The 14,338-nt window shown below is 42.8% G+C and overlaps 1 long non-coding RNA gene across 1 annotated transcript; it reads right to left on the bottom strand.

Annotated features, from left to right (window-relative positions):
• Positions 1-2,327: 2,327 nt before the first annotated feature.
• On the bottom strand, positions 2,328-3,403 carry LOC112623130. Its single transcript, XR_003119094.1, has 3 exons — positions 3,306-3,403; positions 3,144-3,202; positions 2,328-2,985 (listed from the first exon to the last, which is right to left on the bottom strand). It is a non-coding gene; the product is annotated as an uncharacterized LOC112623130 (long non-coding RNA).
• Between the last annotated feature and the right edge of the window lie 10,935 nt (positions 3,404-14,338).

Below are 14,338 nucleotides of genomic sequence, written 5' to 3'. Positions count from 1 at the left end.
GAGTTGCATATTCCTCTGTTTCCATATTCCTTTCTCTCTGCCTCAATTCATGCAGTCAGCTCATTCACATCTGTGGGGAGGTGACATATGTCCCACTTATCATTCCTCCTTCCCCATAAAACATCCTGAAGCATGTCTGGCTCCTGCAGCCCTCTGCCCTGGACTGGGTACTAAAGGGCACTGCCCCTCCCTCTTAGCCCATAAGTCATGGTTCTGTCAGACCAGACCCTACTGCTATACCAATTTTATGAAGCAGGTTCACTAATTACCCGTCCCAAAGGAGAACTCTCACTGCATGAAGAATAGCAAAAATCATCACTGTGCTAACCACCAGGAATCAGAACATTTCCACCCACAGCATCCTGGGCTGCAGTTTTACTAATTGCCTCAGTCAGATGAGACAGACTACATTCACATGCCACAAGTTATATGAATCAGGTTTATTATTCACAGATAGGCAGTAAGAGACAACAGAAGCCTAAGATGCACAGCAAGCCGGTCCCCCAAGGTTCAAGAAAACTGCCAGGATGGATGCAGTCTCCACTGCATGCTCCCCATTTGCACCACAGCTAAGGGACCCTGAAAGGTAACTCACCCTGGGTTATATACCTCAGGGGCAACAGGATGCACTGGGCAAAGCTTTGAAAGACATCTTTTTAGGGAAGGCAATCCAGGGCCCTATCCCAGCTTCTGTCCCCTTGGTCTCTAATGCCAGGAGTGAGGATGCAGAAGGGACCCCATGGGGAAGGAGAGATTGGGGGAGGCAATTTCTCCTCTCCCCACCCTCTTTCTCACCCCTTGTACATTAAACTCCTCCTTGCCCCCGTGCTGGGGGGCACTTGGAGGCTTTCTCTGGGAAAGGGTTTTTAGCTTGAACTTTAATAGACCTGGGTGGATCAGGAAGAAGGACCCTGTACTTCTGTCCTTAATCAGATGAGGGCCAGGCATGTGAGAACCTTATATTCAGGCATGTCCTGGAGGACCGAACCTACAGAATGATGATGGCGCAAAGTACCACAAAAGAGCGGAGGAAAAGTCTCTCTGACTGCACCCTAGGGTTTCATTTCTGCAAACAGATGACTGGGCCCCTGTTCATCCCCAACCTCACTGGCAGATTAGGCCTAAGAGGAGGGGATACCACCACTTGCACATGTCCCTGTTGAACAGCTCTCATATGCTGGAGCAGCTGCGAGTTGATGGGTGTCTGATTTCTGAATATGATTTATCCAAATTCACTCACATTTCAGATGTGGATTTATTTTCCAAGGGAATGTTGAGATTACCACCATTAAAGGAAACTCAGTTACTTGCCTAAAGTGGCAAAGACCTTCTTGACCCAACTCTAGTCAGCCTCCTTTGTAAGTACTGAAAGCTCAGACCATGGGTTTTTCTCTTTGGTTCACTTATTCTAGTTTTAGCAAGAATCCTGCTAAATTTAGTGAAAAATCTTCACCCTTGGTCTGATCACCCTAGATATTTTATCAAATTCCTTATGTCTCACCTTGATATCTTATTACCCTGGCCTCCTGGCTTTTTTGTTGTTGTTGTTGTTGTTGTTGTTGTTTGCTTATTTGTTTGTTTTTGAGACAGAGTTTTGCTCTTGTTGCCCAGGCTGGAGTGCAATGGCGTAATCTCAGTTCACTGCAACCTCTGCCTCCCAGGTTCAAGCGACTCTCCTGCCTCAGCCTCTCGAGAAGCTGGGATTACAGGCATGCGCCACCACACCTGGCTAATTTTGTATTTTTAGTAGAGATAGGGTTTCTCCATGTTGGTCAGGCTGGTTTTGAACTCACGACCTCAGGTGATCCACCCACCTCAGCCTCCCAAAGTGCTGGGATTACAGGGGTGAGCCACGGTGCCTGGCCTTCCTGGCCTGTCTTTAGGGAAAAAAAAAAAAAAAAAAATCTGTTAGATCAGTTTAGCAAAGAATTACCCTACTTCTCAGTAATTTTTCAGCCACTAACCCCCGCCCTGATCCTTTGCTATAAACCTTCACTTGTTCTTTTGTATTTGGAGTTAAACCTGATCTCCCCTACTGCAAAACTCCATTATAGTAGTCCCTTGAATAAAATCTGCCTTACCATGTTTAGCTAGTGTCATGAATAATTTTTCTTTAACTAAAAAACATAACAGAACAGCACAGATCAATACTAATAAATCCAAAAACACTAAAGAAAAAAGGTATAATCTAATTGGCTTACAGTAAGGGATAGTTGAAATAATATTAATTGATGGCATATAATCAATTAGTAATAATGTGTAAATTAATTTTATTTCAGATATGCTCTAAATTCCAAAAAAGCATAGGAGAAGGAAGAGACTTCTTATCTGGATACAAATATTTTAATGTAACCAAATAACTAAATTTTATTAAACAAGTATGAAGTTTAACCTAATTTATGAGTAAAAACATATGCCAAAAAGAATAAACTGGAGTGCATCGATCTCCTGAGAATTTGAGACACAAATAGTTTTAAACACATATGAAAATGGGTACTTCTAATAACAAATAGGTAATAAAGGAATGTGACTTTTAGAAATAAGTCCATTTAAATACCATCTGTGAACAATAAATTCTTCAAACTCTTTCAGAGCTGCCGGTGGCTGGAGCCCTGTCTTCCGAATGGATGAGAGGCACCTACCGGCCAAGGGTTCAGGTGACATCACAAGAAATGGAGCGGATTCTTACTGCCCTGTGTCTTGGCTTCCGCATCAGCGAACTCCGCCTTCGGTCTTCCAGGCGGCCTGTATTGCTTAGGTGGTAGCAGTGGCCCCACCAGCCCAGCCCCACAGTCCCTGGGACTCCAGTCTTTGGCTCTTACCAAACCTACCTGCGCTGTGGTGCTCGGGCCCAACTCCTCACCTGGATGCAGTGGCTTAGGGGTTGGGTGAACAGACTGACTTGAGCTCGGAGTCCTGAGCCCAGACCTTTCAGGCCAGGGGCAGTCCAAGTTTGGAGACCCAGTCCCTTCTATGTTTCCAGATCTGCGAAATTCAGTAAAACTATACCCAAATGACCAGTACGGGCCACGGGGCACTGAGAATGCAGAGAATCATGAGAGCCACTCTCCTTCCTCGCGCCCAGATCCCAACAGTCACCAGAACACTGCGGATCCCATTCTCTGCTCTCCAACGACAGTTACCTTGGCAAGTCAAGACCCCAGCCATTGTCACCAGAGGAGAGAGGCAGAGGGAGATTTGGCTACAAAGAAAAAGAAGACAATGTGATCTTGAATCAGGATACTACGCTGCTGACTTTGAAAATGGGAGGAGGAGGTATGAGCCAAGGAATGTCCTTGTAGAACCTGGAAAGACCAAGGAAAGCTGCTTCACCTCTGGCACTTCTGGAGGGTGTTAGACACCCTGTCTGACATTTTCATTTTGGTCCACTGAAACTGATTGCAGATTTCTGACCCCTAGACCTGTAAGGGAATAAAGACATATTTTTTAGGCACCAGACCTGAGTTTAAGAGACCTTAGTCTCTTAACGCCAAGTTAGAAGCTGCATAGTCAAGCCACCTACAACCCCCGGGGCAGGGCAAAGATAGGGACCCACACGATACTCCTTTTAGAACAACTCTGTATTCACACCCTTAACTCGAGTTGAGTTTAGTGAAACAAGAAATTATCCAAGCTGAAGTAGAGAGAGAGAGAGAGGGAGAGAGAGAGACCCATAAGGGAATATTTCTGCCCAGTTTCCATTTCGCGTGGGTGGCACACGTGACAACCACTACATTACAAAAACCACCATACACCTAGGAGCTATCTTTAAAATTTAAAATGGACATTTCCTGAATGGCTTGCATTCAGTATTGTGGAACTATTTTTTCTTTTAGAGCATTTTCATATTTGTGGCCCTTTTTTTCTTTCCTTATGTATTCCACTTATCAAAACCAACAATACCCAAAATCCATGATTCAAGACAAAGGAAGGCTTTCGCCCAGTGACCCAAATCCTCACAAATACCATGTCATCATGTCAGGAAACTTCAGGCAGAATAAGGAGGAATTTTATTTCAATACCATTGTCCATACTGTCCTATGCCTTTTTCTGTATCCTTCCAATACACCCAAACATTAACCTCTTGATTACAAAAAAAAAAAAAGACTTTTTAGAAACCAGGATGCAAAGGGAGGGGCTTTGGAGACCTTTAGCATTTTCTGTCAAAGAAACGCTTTGCCATAAGAGACTGTAGAATGAGGTGGGGTGAGGGGACCACCTGTGACCAGTTATCTTCCTGGCCAGCAAGACGGCAGGGGACTGAGTGTAATCAGGTGTCTTCCAAGAGGTGGCAAGCATGCCAGTCAGATAATTTAACTTAGTTTCTTCCCCTCCTCACACAATTTGCCACCATTCCCTCTGGCATTAGTCATTCAGCTACTGCCTCACCCACCGTATTTTGTGTAACTCTGTAATTTTAATTTTGGTATTGTACTGTACATCCTGATATATATTTTGTTTCTTAGATTTTACTTTGCACTGAAAACTCCACCTGTTGTGGTATATATACATCTGCTTCATTAGCTGTGACTCCCGCAGAACATGAAACTTCATACAAACTTGTATTCACTGCAGTATTTACTCATTCTGGTGATGGACATGCAGGTTACCCCAACTCTCTGCTGCCTGAAGTTGCTGCAGTGACTAGATTCTATGAAGCCACTACAGAGCTAAGCTGGAATTTCACTGAGAGACATTCGTAGAAGTGGAATTGCTGGGTAGTCGTCAAAAAGGCTATACAGAAATAAACACTTGTTTAATGCCCATACAGTGAAATCTAAGACCTAGATTGTTAAGATAAAGATCTTACCTTAGCCAGGTGTGGTAGTGGGCGCCTGTAGTCCCAGCTACTAGGGAGGCTGAGACAGGAGAATGGCATGAACCCATGAGGCAGAGCTTACATTGACCCGAGATCGCGCCACTGCACTCCAGCCTGGGCAACAGAGCAAGACTCTGTCTCAAAATAAATAAATAAATAAATAAATAAATAAATAAAATAAACAATCTTACCTTCATTTCATGTAGAAATTCATACTTTTAAGATTTTTAGTATGACAAATCAAAACACAGGAAGTATACCTAACTCACAGTGGTCTCAGAAAAATTCCCAGGGGAACGTGCCTTGCGGTAAATCTAAAATAATGAGTAAACTTATGGTAAAGAATGAAGGATTTGGGAGAATCATCCAACTGAATGAAAATTAGACATGAATGAAATGTCCTCCCATAGTAATTGAATCTGTCAGCAGTGACCTAAACCTGTGAAACCAGAGAGCTTACACGGCTCCGTCACCCCCACAACCCTCATGGCCTGATTTCAGCCCTTTAGGGAGAGCTTCGTTTGGTTCTAGGGCTTCCTAAGGGATGCAGGATAAATTATCTGACTTTAACACCTTCTCTGTGGATTTTTCTGGGCCAAATTCACAGAAGTGGAACACTAGAAACTTCCTTTTTCAGTTCTTTGAATTTGGTTTTAAGATCAGCGATATTTTTCTGTGAGGAAGCTGCCTCTCTTTTTATTTAGACAGAGGTACAAGGCAGGAAAAGACTTTTTCTTTTCCTTTTTTTTCTGTTTCCTTAAAACACACAAGATTGAGCTCAGGCGTTCTCTTTATCAAAGTCTTCCTGTAGCCGAAAGAGGGTCTGGCTGATTGTCACTTGTAGAAAAAAAGCCAAAAGAACAAGAATGAGGTATAATTAAAAACAGAGTGAGTTTTATTATCCATGCTAGCAACAGGGAGTGTGGCCGGCCAAAAGTTGCCACTCTTCAATTTCTAGAGAGAGGCCAAACATTTTAAGAAGAGGAGCTTGTAATGCAGAGGGGCAAGAGGCAGGAGGTGCCCAGTGGGTGTCTCATTCTGATGGCTTATCTTGAATTATTGTTTCAACTGGTGAACGGGCCAGTGACACGTAGGCCCAATCAAGTTACAAATTAATGATGGTCAATCTAGCAGATAATCTCTCGCCAACAGTGAATATTGTCCTTGAATTAATCTCCTACTGGAGAGATAATTCTGGAGATGCCTGGTCTGCATCAGGATTCAGCCCCTGAAGCTTCTAAGGAAATATATGACCAGATAAGAGGGCATGGTATGAGCTTAACAAGCATCCAGGTAAATAAATGAGCATAAGGCATGGGAGCATAATATGGGAAAGGGAAGGCAGTTTTAATGCCCATTCCAAGGCAGTAATTCAAGACAAAAGAAAACACATCTGCAGTTTGTCTCAAAGCTACGTCTAGAAACTGGGGAGAAAGAAGGAAAGAAACAAAGTTTTTAAAACATGGTTTGAAGCTAAGCTGTTTGGTTACATTCCAACCTCCCACAAGATTTTGCTGTTTTTTGTTGTTATCAAAACAAGTAATAGGCCAGGTGCAGTGGCTCACACCTGTAATCCTAGCACTTTGGGAGGCTAAGGCGGGCGGATCGCCTGAGGTCAGGAGTTTGAAACCAGCCTAGCCAACATGGTGAAACCCCGTCACCACTAAAAACACAAAAAAAGTAGCCAGGCATGGTAGTGGGCACCTGTAATCCCAGCTACTTGGGAGGCTGAGACAGAAGAACTGCTTGAACCCAGGAGGCGGAGGTTGCAGTTAGCCAAGATCATGCCACTGCACTCCAGCCTGGGCAACAGAGCAAGACATCATCTCAAAAAAAAAAAAAAAAAAAAGGTAATCAGAGCCTGGACAACATAGTGAGACCTCATCTCTACTACAAAAAAAGTAGAGACCAGCGTGGTGGTACTCATGGTTGTGCATGCCTGAAGCCCCAGCTACTTGGGAAGCTGAGGCAAGAAGATTGTTTGAGTCCAGGAGTTCGAGGCTGCGGTGAGCTAAGATCGTGCTACTGCACTCCAACCTGGGTGACAAAGCAAGGTTCTTTCTCATTCATTCATTCATAAGTACATACAGAAACTACAATAATTTGGATGGAGAGTTTATTGAAACAATTGGGTAAGGAGTTACACGTTGATTATAGAGGAAAAAGAAAGTTATGGAATTGTCTTCTTTACTACAATGAAACTTTAAATGGCAAACTTTAAGTGACACAATCTTAAATTATAAAAGAGAAGAGAAATTGATTTGTTTCTAAGTGTCCACTCACCTATTTTATGAAAAATCCTGTCTGTGCTTAGGGGTAAAGAGCAGATTGTCCAATTCTCTGCTTTGCTGAAAGCAGAACCCTCTTCCTTCTTAGAAATCCCTGAGAAAATTATCTTGGATGGAAACTCACAAGTCCAACTCTTGCTGTTTTAAGGAAGCCAGTCTCATTGGTGAGCACGCCCCAGGTGCCTACTCAGATAGACACCATGGGAAAGTGGGGTGGGGCTCAGAGCAGGCAGGCAATTGCAGAGCATGGCGGGAGAGGAGGGCGCTGGTGATGTGAGCTTCAGCTTGCTCAGGATAAAGGAAGGAGAACAGAGGTTCTTGAGATGGCTCTGGATGAAGGAGGGAGAATATAAGTTGTTTTATGCATTTGATAATCTAGGAGTGAGGAAAAGGTACAATGTTTCCACCCAGTTCTGAACTAGCGGTCTTTTGTGTGTTAGGCAAGTGTGATAACCATTATACCATGGAAACATGTGGGTAGAATTCCCTCCAAGTGGAGGATGGTATGTGTATGTCTGGACAATTCAGGTTTGGAAACATTTCCTGTTCACATGATGGTTTTTTTTGTTTGTTTTTGTCTGTAATCCTTTCATATCTCTCAGACTTTTCACTTATAAAATCAACAATATCACATCCTGATTGATATTTGCCTACCACAAATGAGTAGCTGTGTTCACTAAATATATTTGCTAGATTGCCCAGCAACCTATTCATAATACCCAAAAGAACTAGAGACATCCCAAGTGCCAGCCATCACATGAATAAGTTTGCATAGAATAATCAGTTCCAGTAAGAAAGAACAATCTACAACTGTATGTATGAACCTCACAAACTTGACCAAAATAAACCAGACACAAAACAGGATGCATTCTGTGGTTCCACTGATTTAAATTACAAAGCTAGCAAGACTCCCTTCAGCTGTTAGAAGTCAGAATAGTGATTCCCTCTGGGAAGAGTGGATAGTGACTAGAAAAGGACCAGAGATGCTGTTGAGCCATGTGCTGGTTAGGTGGGTATGTTCAGTTTAAGTAGAATCATCAACATAGACATTTACATGAGGGAGAGATTGATTTTTTGAACAAGGAATTGGCTGATGCAACTGTGGGCTGTCTAGTAAGTGCTAAATCCATAGGACAGGCTGTTACAAAGGCAAGCCATCAGGAAGGGCAGACCAGAAACAATGAAGAAAACTAATGAAACCAGAAGTTGGCTGTTTGAAAAGTTCACCGAAATTGACAAACATTTAGCAAGATTGACCAAGGGAAAAAGAAGATTCAGATTACTAAACTCAGCAATTTAAGTGGAGGCATTACTACCAATTTGGCAGAAGAAAGGATTATTAAAGAACACTATGGACAATTACCTGCCAGCAAATCGGATAACCTAGATGAAGTGGACAACCTCCTAAAAGCACACAATCTACCAAAATTTAATCATAAACAGAAATCTGAATAGATCTATAACTAGTAAAAATATTCAAGAAGTAATCAGTAATATCCCAACAAAGAAAAGTCCAGAACCAGATGGCTTCACTATCGAATTCTACCAAATTTAAAGAATTAACACCAATCTTTCTTACATTCTTCCACAAAATCAAAGAGGAGGGAATATTTACGACTCATTTTATGAGGCTAGCATTATCCTGATACCAAAGCTAGGCAGAGACATTACAGAAAATGAAAATTACTAAGCAATATCCCTTATGAATATTCACGCAAAATTCCTCAAAAAAAATACTGGCAAACTGAATTTAGCGAAGTATTGAAAGGTTTATATACCATAACCAAGTAGGATTTGTTCCTGGAATGTGAGGATGATTCAGCATACAAAAGTCAATGCAATATATACCACATTAACTGAATGAAGGGAAAAAAACTATAATCATCTTAACTGATACAGAAAAAGTATTTGACAAAATTCAGCACCTTTTTGCCAGGTGCGGTGGCTCACACCTGTAATCCCGGCACTGTGGGAGGCTGAGTCAGGCAAATAACTGGAACTCAGGAGTTCGGAGGGGAAAAAAAAAGCCTGCCGGCTCTGAGCCCCACTCCCCATTTCCCATGGTGTCTGAGTAGGCGCCTGGGGCGAGCAGGATCCCTCCTCACAGGTGAAACTGGCTTCCTTGGAAAACCAATAGTCGGACTTGCGAGTTTTCTTCCAAGATAATTTTCTCAGGGACTTCTAAATGTGGTGGTGTACACCTGTGGTCCTCGCTACTTGGCAGGATGAAGTCGAAGGATTGCTTGAGCCCTGGAGGTCCAAGCTGTAGTGAGCCAAGATCACGGCCACTGCACTCCAGCTTGGGTGGCAGAGCAAGACCCTGTCAAAACACACACACACACACACACACACACACACACACACACTCCAGCTTGGGTGGCAGAGCAAGACCCTGTCAAAACACACACACACATACACACACACACACACACACACACAATTTAAACCAGGAACAGAAGGAAACTTCCTCAACATGATAATGCCCAATTATGAAAAACATACAACTAATATCATTCTCAACAGCGAAAGACTGAAAATTTTTCTCCTACAATCAGGAATAATGGATGCCCACTTTCACCATGTCATTCAGCACAGCATTGGCCAGGAAAAAGTAAAATTATCTATGTTCGCAGATAACATGACTTTTTTTTGAGAGACGGGATCTCTCTTTGTCACCCAGGCTGGAGTGCAGTGGAGCAATTATGCCTCACTGCAGCCTCGACTTCCCTGGCTCAAGCGATTACCCTGCCTCATCATCCGGAGTAGCTGGGACCACAGGCGCGTGCCACCACGCTCGGCTAATAAAAAGTAAAATTAAAAAAAATTTTAGAGACTGGGGTCTCGCTATGTTGCCCAGGCTGGTCTCGAACTCCTGGGCTCAAGCGATCTTCCTGCCTCGGCCTCCCAAAGTGCTGGGATTACAGGTGTGAGCCACTAAGCCCGGCCGTGACATGATTTTTATATATAGAAAACCCTGAAAATTACACACACACACACACCCAAACTGTTACAGCAAATAAAGAAATTTAGCAAAACAAGGATAAACAATCCACATGAGTTTCAGCAGAGAGCGCAGTGGGAAGCGGAGCGCGGCCAGTTGCTCTGGGGCCCTGCAGACCCTCTGGTCTTGGACCTAAGGAAGAGGCGGAGGCCCGGTCCCGCGGCGGCTTCTGCTCTGCAGGCTCCCAGAGTCCTTGCTGTGTCTCCCACCGGCCAGGCCCAGGCCCGAGGCAGCGGCGAACCTCTCTTCCCTTCCCACCTGGGTGACCTGGTGGCCGTCTGGTCTCCCAGACAACCCTGCCCCGCCTAGACTAAGCCCCGGCTAACCGCCAGGACGCAGCGCCTTTGTGTGGCGGCGGGTGGTGGGGGCGGGAAGAACCGCACAGAGGCTGCCGGGGTGTGCAGGGACCGGGAAGGCGGAGCTGGGGATGCAGATTCGTCCGTCTCTTTCCGCCACTGCGCCACGCGAATTGGGTCCAGAAGATGCAGTTAAGTTTCTTCCCAGAAACTGTCAAGGTGGTGGTATGTTTCTTGCCCTTGCACTTTTAGTGTACTAAAATCAACGGCCAAACTCTACTATTTATAGCAATCGAAGTATTCACCCATGCGCCCAATTTCTTTGCAAATACCAAGCAGGAAAACCTCAGGTAGATGGAGGGAGCAGATAATTTGATTTTTGTTTTCCTTAATTTCACTATAGTGTCCTCCTCCACACATATAAGGGTGAAGTTTTCTTTTTTAAGATGAAACAAATTTGTCATTAATGAAAGCATTGTCAAAATCTTACTTCTCAAAGATCCTGAGCTTCAGAATCACCTGGAAGCTTCTAAAAATTAAGACTTCCACAAGCCTTAACCGTACCAGAGACCCTCTGCACTAGAAGAGGATATGGCAGGGAATCTTAGGGATAGTCCACCTGGAGAATCACTAGCATAAGTTCTGGGCTTCACATTCCCTCAGAAGAGTCCCATGAACCTGTGGTCAGCAGCTTAGGGCTGGTCTTCTTTACTGATCTGAGGGACAATAGGAAGCTTAGGACTCCCTGCATGGCATCTCTCCCGCCCAGTGGAGAAGAGCTCAACAAATTTCCTCATTAACTACAAAGTCAAATGGAAGCATATGCTACGAAAATGCCACAAAATGCTAGATGAAAATGTCTAAATTTGCTTTAAATTATCATGGGGGTTGGCAGAGGGAGGAGAGCCTAACTGTTGAAGTAGGATCATGGAAATAAGGAGGTCCATAATATTCTCTATAATCATTTTTTTGTGTGTGTGCCATAAACAGAGGTTTATAAAACTACCTAGTATAGCATGGTGGTCAAAAACACCAGTTCTGGAGACAAACACACCTGGTAGTGTCCCTTCCTAGCTAGCATAACCTCAATACATTGTTCTAAGCCTTAACTTGCTCAAATGTAAACCGGAAATGACAAGGATAGATCTTGACTAAAGAGGCTTGACAAGGCTAAAAGTAATTCTAAAAATAAAAGCAGTAACTACTTTTGTAAGTTAAGCGCTGTCTGAAACATTTCAGGGAGTTTTTCTTAATTGAGTTTATAATTCTATTAGACACTGTTTCCGTATCCATTTTACCAACTCGGATAGAGTCATGAAGAAGCCAAAGAGCTTGCCTAAAATCCTACATATGATGAGAAAGTGGCAGAGGAAGGAATTGTATCCCGATATTTTGGCTCCAAAGATCCCTGCCAGATCTGCCCTGCCAGTTCATAAGGACTGGGGAGATGCCTCCTCTCTATACTCCCATCCAAATTCTCCACAATCTGTACGTCTGTTGCTCCAGTTTTTGCTTATGGCGTATTGACTGCTTGTGTGCCTCTTTCTTCTCCTTGAGAGTTAGGATTGTGTAATCTTGTCCTGCATGTCTCTGGCACTCCTAGTGACAACATAGGGTCACAATTGTCTGGCACATTGTTTGTAGCTCAATAATTTATTTTTCTTTTTTTAAAAAAAATTGAAATGGGGGTCTGGCGATGTTGCCCAGGCTGTCTCAAACTTATGGCTCAAGTGATCATCCCGCCTAAGCCTCCCAAAGTGCTGGGATTACAGGCGTGAACCACTGCGCCCAGCCAATAATTTATTTTAATTAATAAGAAATAAATGTGTTTACAACAATTTTTTTTTTTAATTAGAGATGGAGTTTCCCTATATTGCCCAGGCTGGAGGGCAGTGGCTTTTCACAGACACAATCATTGCACATGCAGCCTCAAACTCCTGGGCTCAAGGATCTTCCTGATTTACTTAGTCTTCAGAGTAGCTAGAACTACAGGTACACCACTATGTCCAGTTTACCAATATTTTTTATCTTTTTCTTTCTTTTTTCCTTTAACAATATTTTTAAAGATCATTGTTGCTGCTAATCTGGTCTTGATTTGTTAATTGGGAAATACAGTCTAATTTGTTAATTGGGAATTACAGTCTTTCAGTTGTTACCCACAGCATTCCAATTATTCATGATCCAGCTGCTACCAGCTCACATGATCTCAAGGTGAGAAGGGGCTTTCTGTTCCTGGCACCCATGGAAGAAAGAATACTAAGTAGAGGAAAACGTAAGCACAGAGTTTCTCCAGACTGGTCTGGCAGCCCAACCACCATCTCTAAGCACAGAGAGTTTGTGGTGTTTATATGCAATCTGGGGGAAGGCAGCTTGCTTCTAAGTGTGCAGTGAAAGTAGATTGAGGAAGACAGTGAAAAGGGAGAGAAGAACAAAGAAAAGAAAAAAATACACTGGCATTTTATCCTCCTTTTCTAAATCAAATAACATTGAACTGTCACATTCCAGAGAAATAATTATTTGTGACATAGGGTACAATCTTGTAACCTTGTGCCTGTTCCCCAATATATCTCATCCTGAAGCTTCCCTGCTCTGCAGCAAATGCTAATAGTCCCAAGAGCTCAGTCTTACAGGTCCTGGTTCCTAAAAGGCTCATTTTCTGGCACTAGAAAGGTGAAGATCAGAACAAGTTGCATAGATAAGATTAGGACACTATGGTAGAATTTTTTTAAAAAGCCAAATCATCTGCTCCCTACTCCTCTATCTAATTGAGGTTTTCTTGCCTGGCGTTTGCAAAGAAATTGAGCTCATGGGTGAATACTTTGATTGCTAAAATGATAAAGTTTGGCTGTTGATTTCAGTTCACTAAAAGTACAAGGGCAAGAAATATACCACCACTGTGACAGTTTCTGGAAAGAAAGGGCAGCTTTGAGATTACAGAACCTGGGGCATCTGGAAAACCTCTATTTTTTTCCTGTGGAAGAGACATTGGACCAAAGGCAAGTTTTACTGGTATTGTGGTTATCACATTTGCCCAATACAGTAAAGACCCTTGGTTTGAAACTCAGTAAGACTTTTTTTTTTTAAATTTGAACAGAGCTCTTTTGTTTTCTCTACTGTCCTGGACTTGAAATCGGCTTATCCAAACCCTAGAGAGGCTGACACCCGCATGCTTTCCCCTGCCACCGTTCAGGGCGTTGCCAGCTCCTCCCTCCTGCATGGTCGGCTGGGTTCCACCAGCCCCGCTAGTGTTAACAGGAGGAAGGGTCTCCCTGGTCTGCATCTCCCTGATGGATCTGGTTCTCATCCCAATGCAGACAGCGGAAAGGGAGGGTTTTCCGCAAGGAGGTCGGCAAGTATTTCTAGAAGGAAAAGAGCTTCTTTTCTAATTAGATCACCAAATACTACACTATACTAGGTTAAGCCATTAGCCAGTCATTTATTATTTTTGTTATGGGAAGCATAATGCTCTATTTTTATAGAATTCCTTCCAATTGAGTTATCATTGAAGCTACTAGTTGGTTACAACTAAACATTAAAACAGGTACAAATTTGAAAACTAATCAGTATTTTTTAAAGTATAAAACAATGGGAAGAACATCTAAATACTAAAAATAGGTTTAAAAATTAGTTCATAGATTCATAGATGCATAAATCTTAACAAATTACCTTTCCAAAATTAATTCTATGCCTCTTCTTTATATAAGTAACTACTAGGAAATATATTTTGTTATACAAAGAAGTACAGACCAATTATTTATCAAGTGTTCCCCAACTTAAATTAGGTCATCAAGTTTTTATATTATAAATAGCAACTGTGAAAGTGTGCAATTCACCATAATCAAAAAAAAAAAAAATTATCTGGGGGTGCGGAGGGAAAGAGGGAGAATTCAGGACTAGTCTTTTAAGTGAGAAAGAAGATAGCTGTTGACAGTAA

This window comes from Theropithecus gelada, chromosome 4, assembly GCF_003255815.1.
Source record: "Theropithecus gelada isolate Dixy chromosome 4, Tgel_1.0, whole genome shotgun sequence".
Lineage (NCBI taxonomy): Eukaryota > Metazoa > Chordata > Mammalia > Primates > Cercopithecidae > Theropithecus > Theropithecus gelada.
The sequence above is the reverse complement of the archived record's forward strand: the minus strand, read 5'-3'. Positions and strand labels throughout refer to the sequence as shown.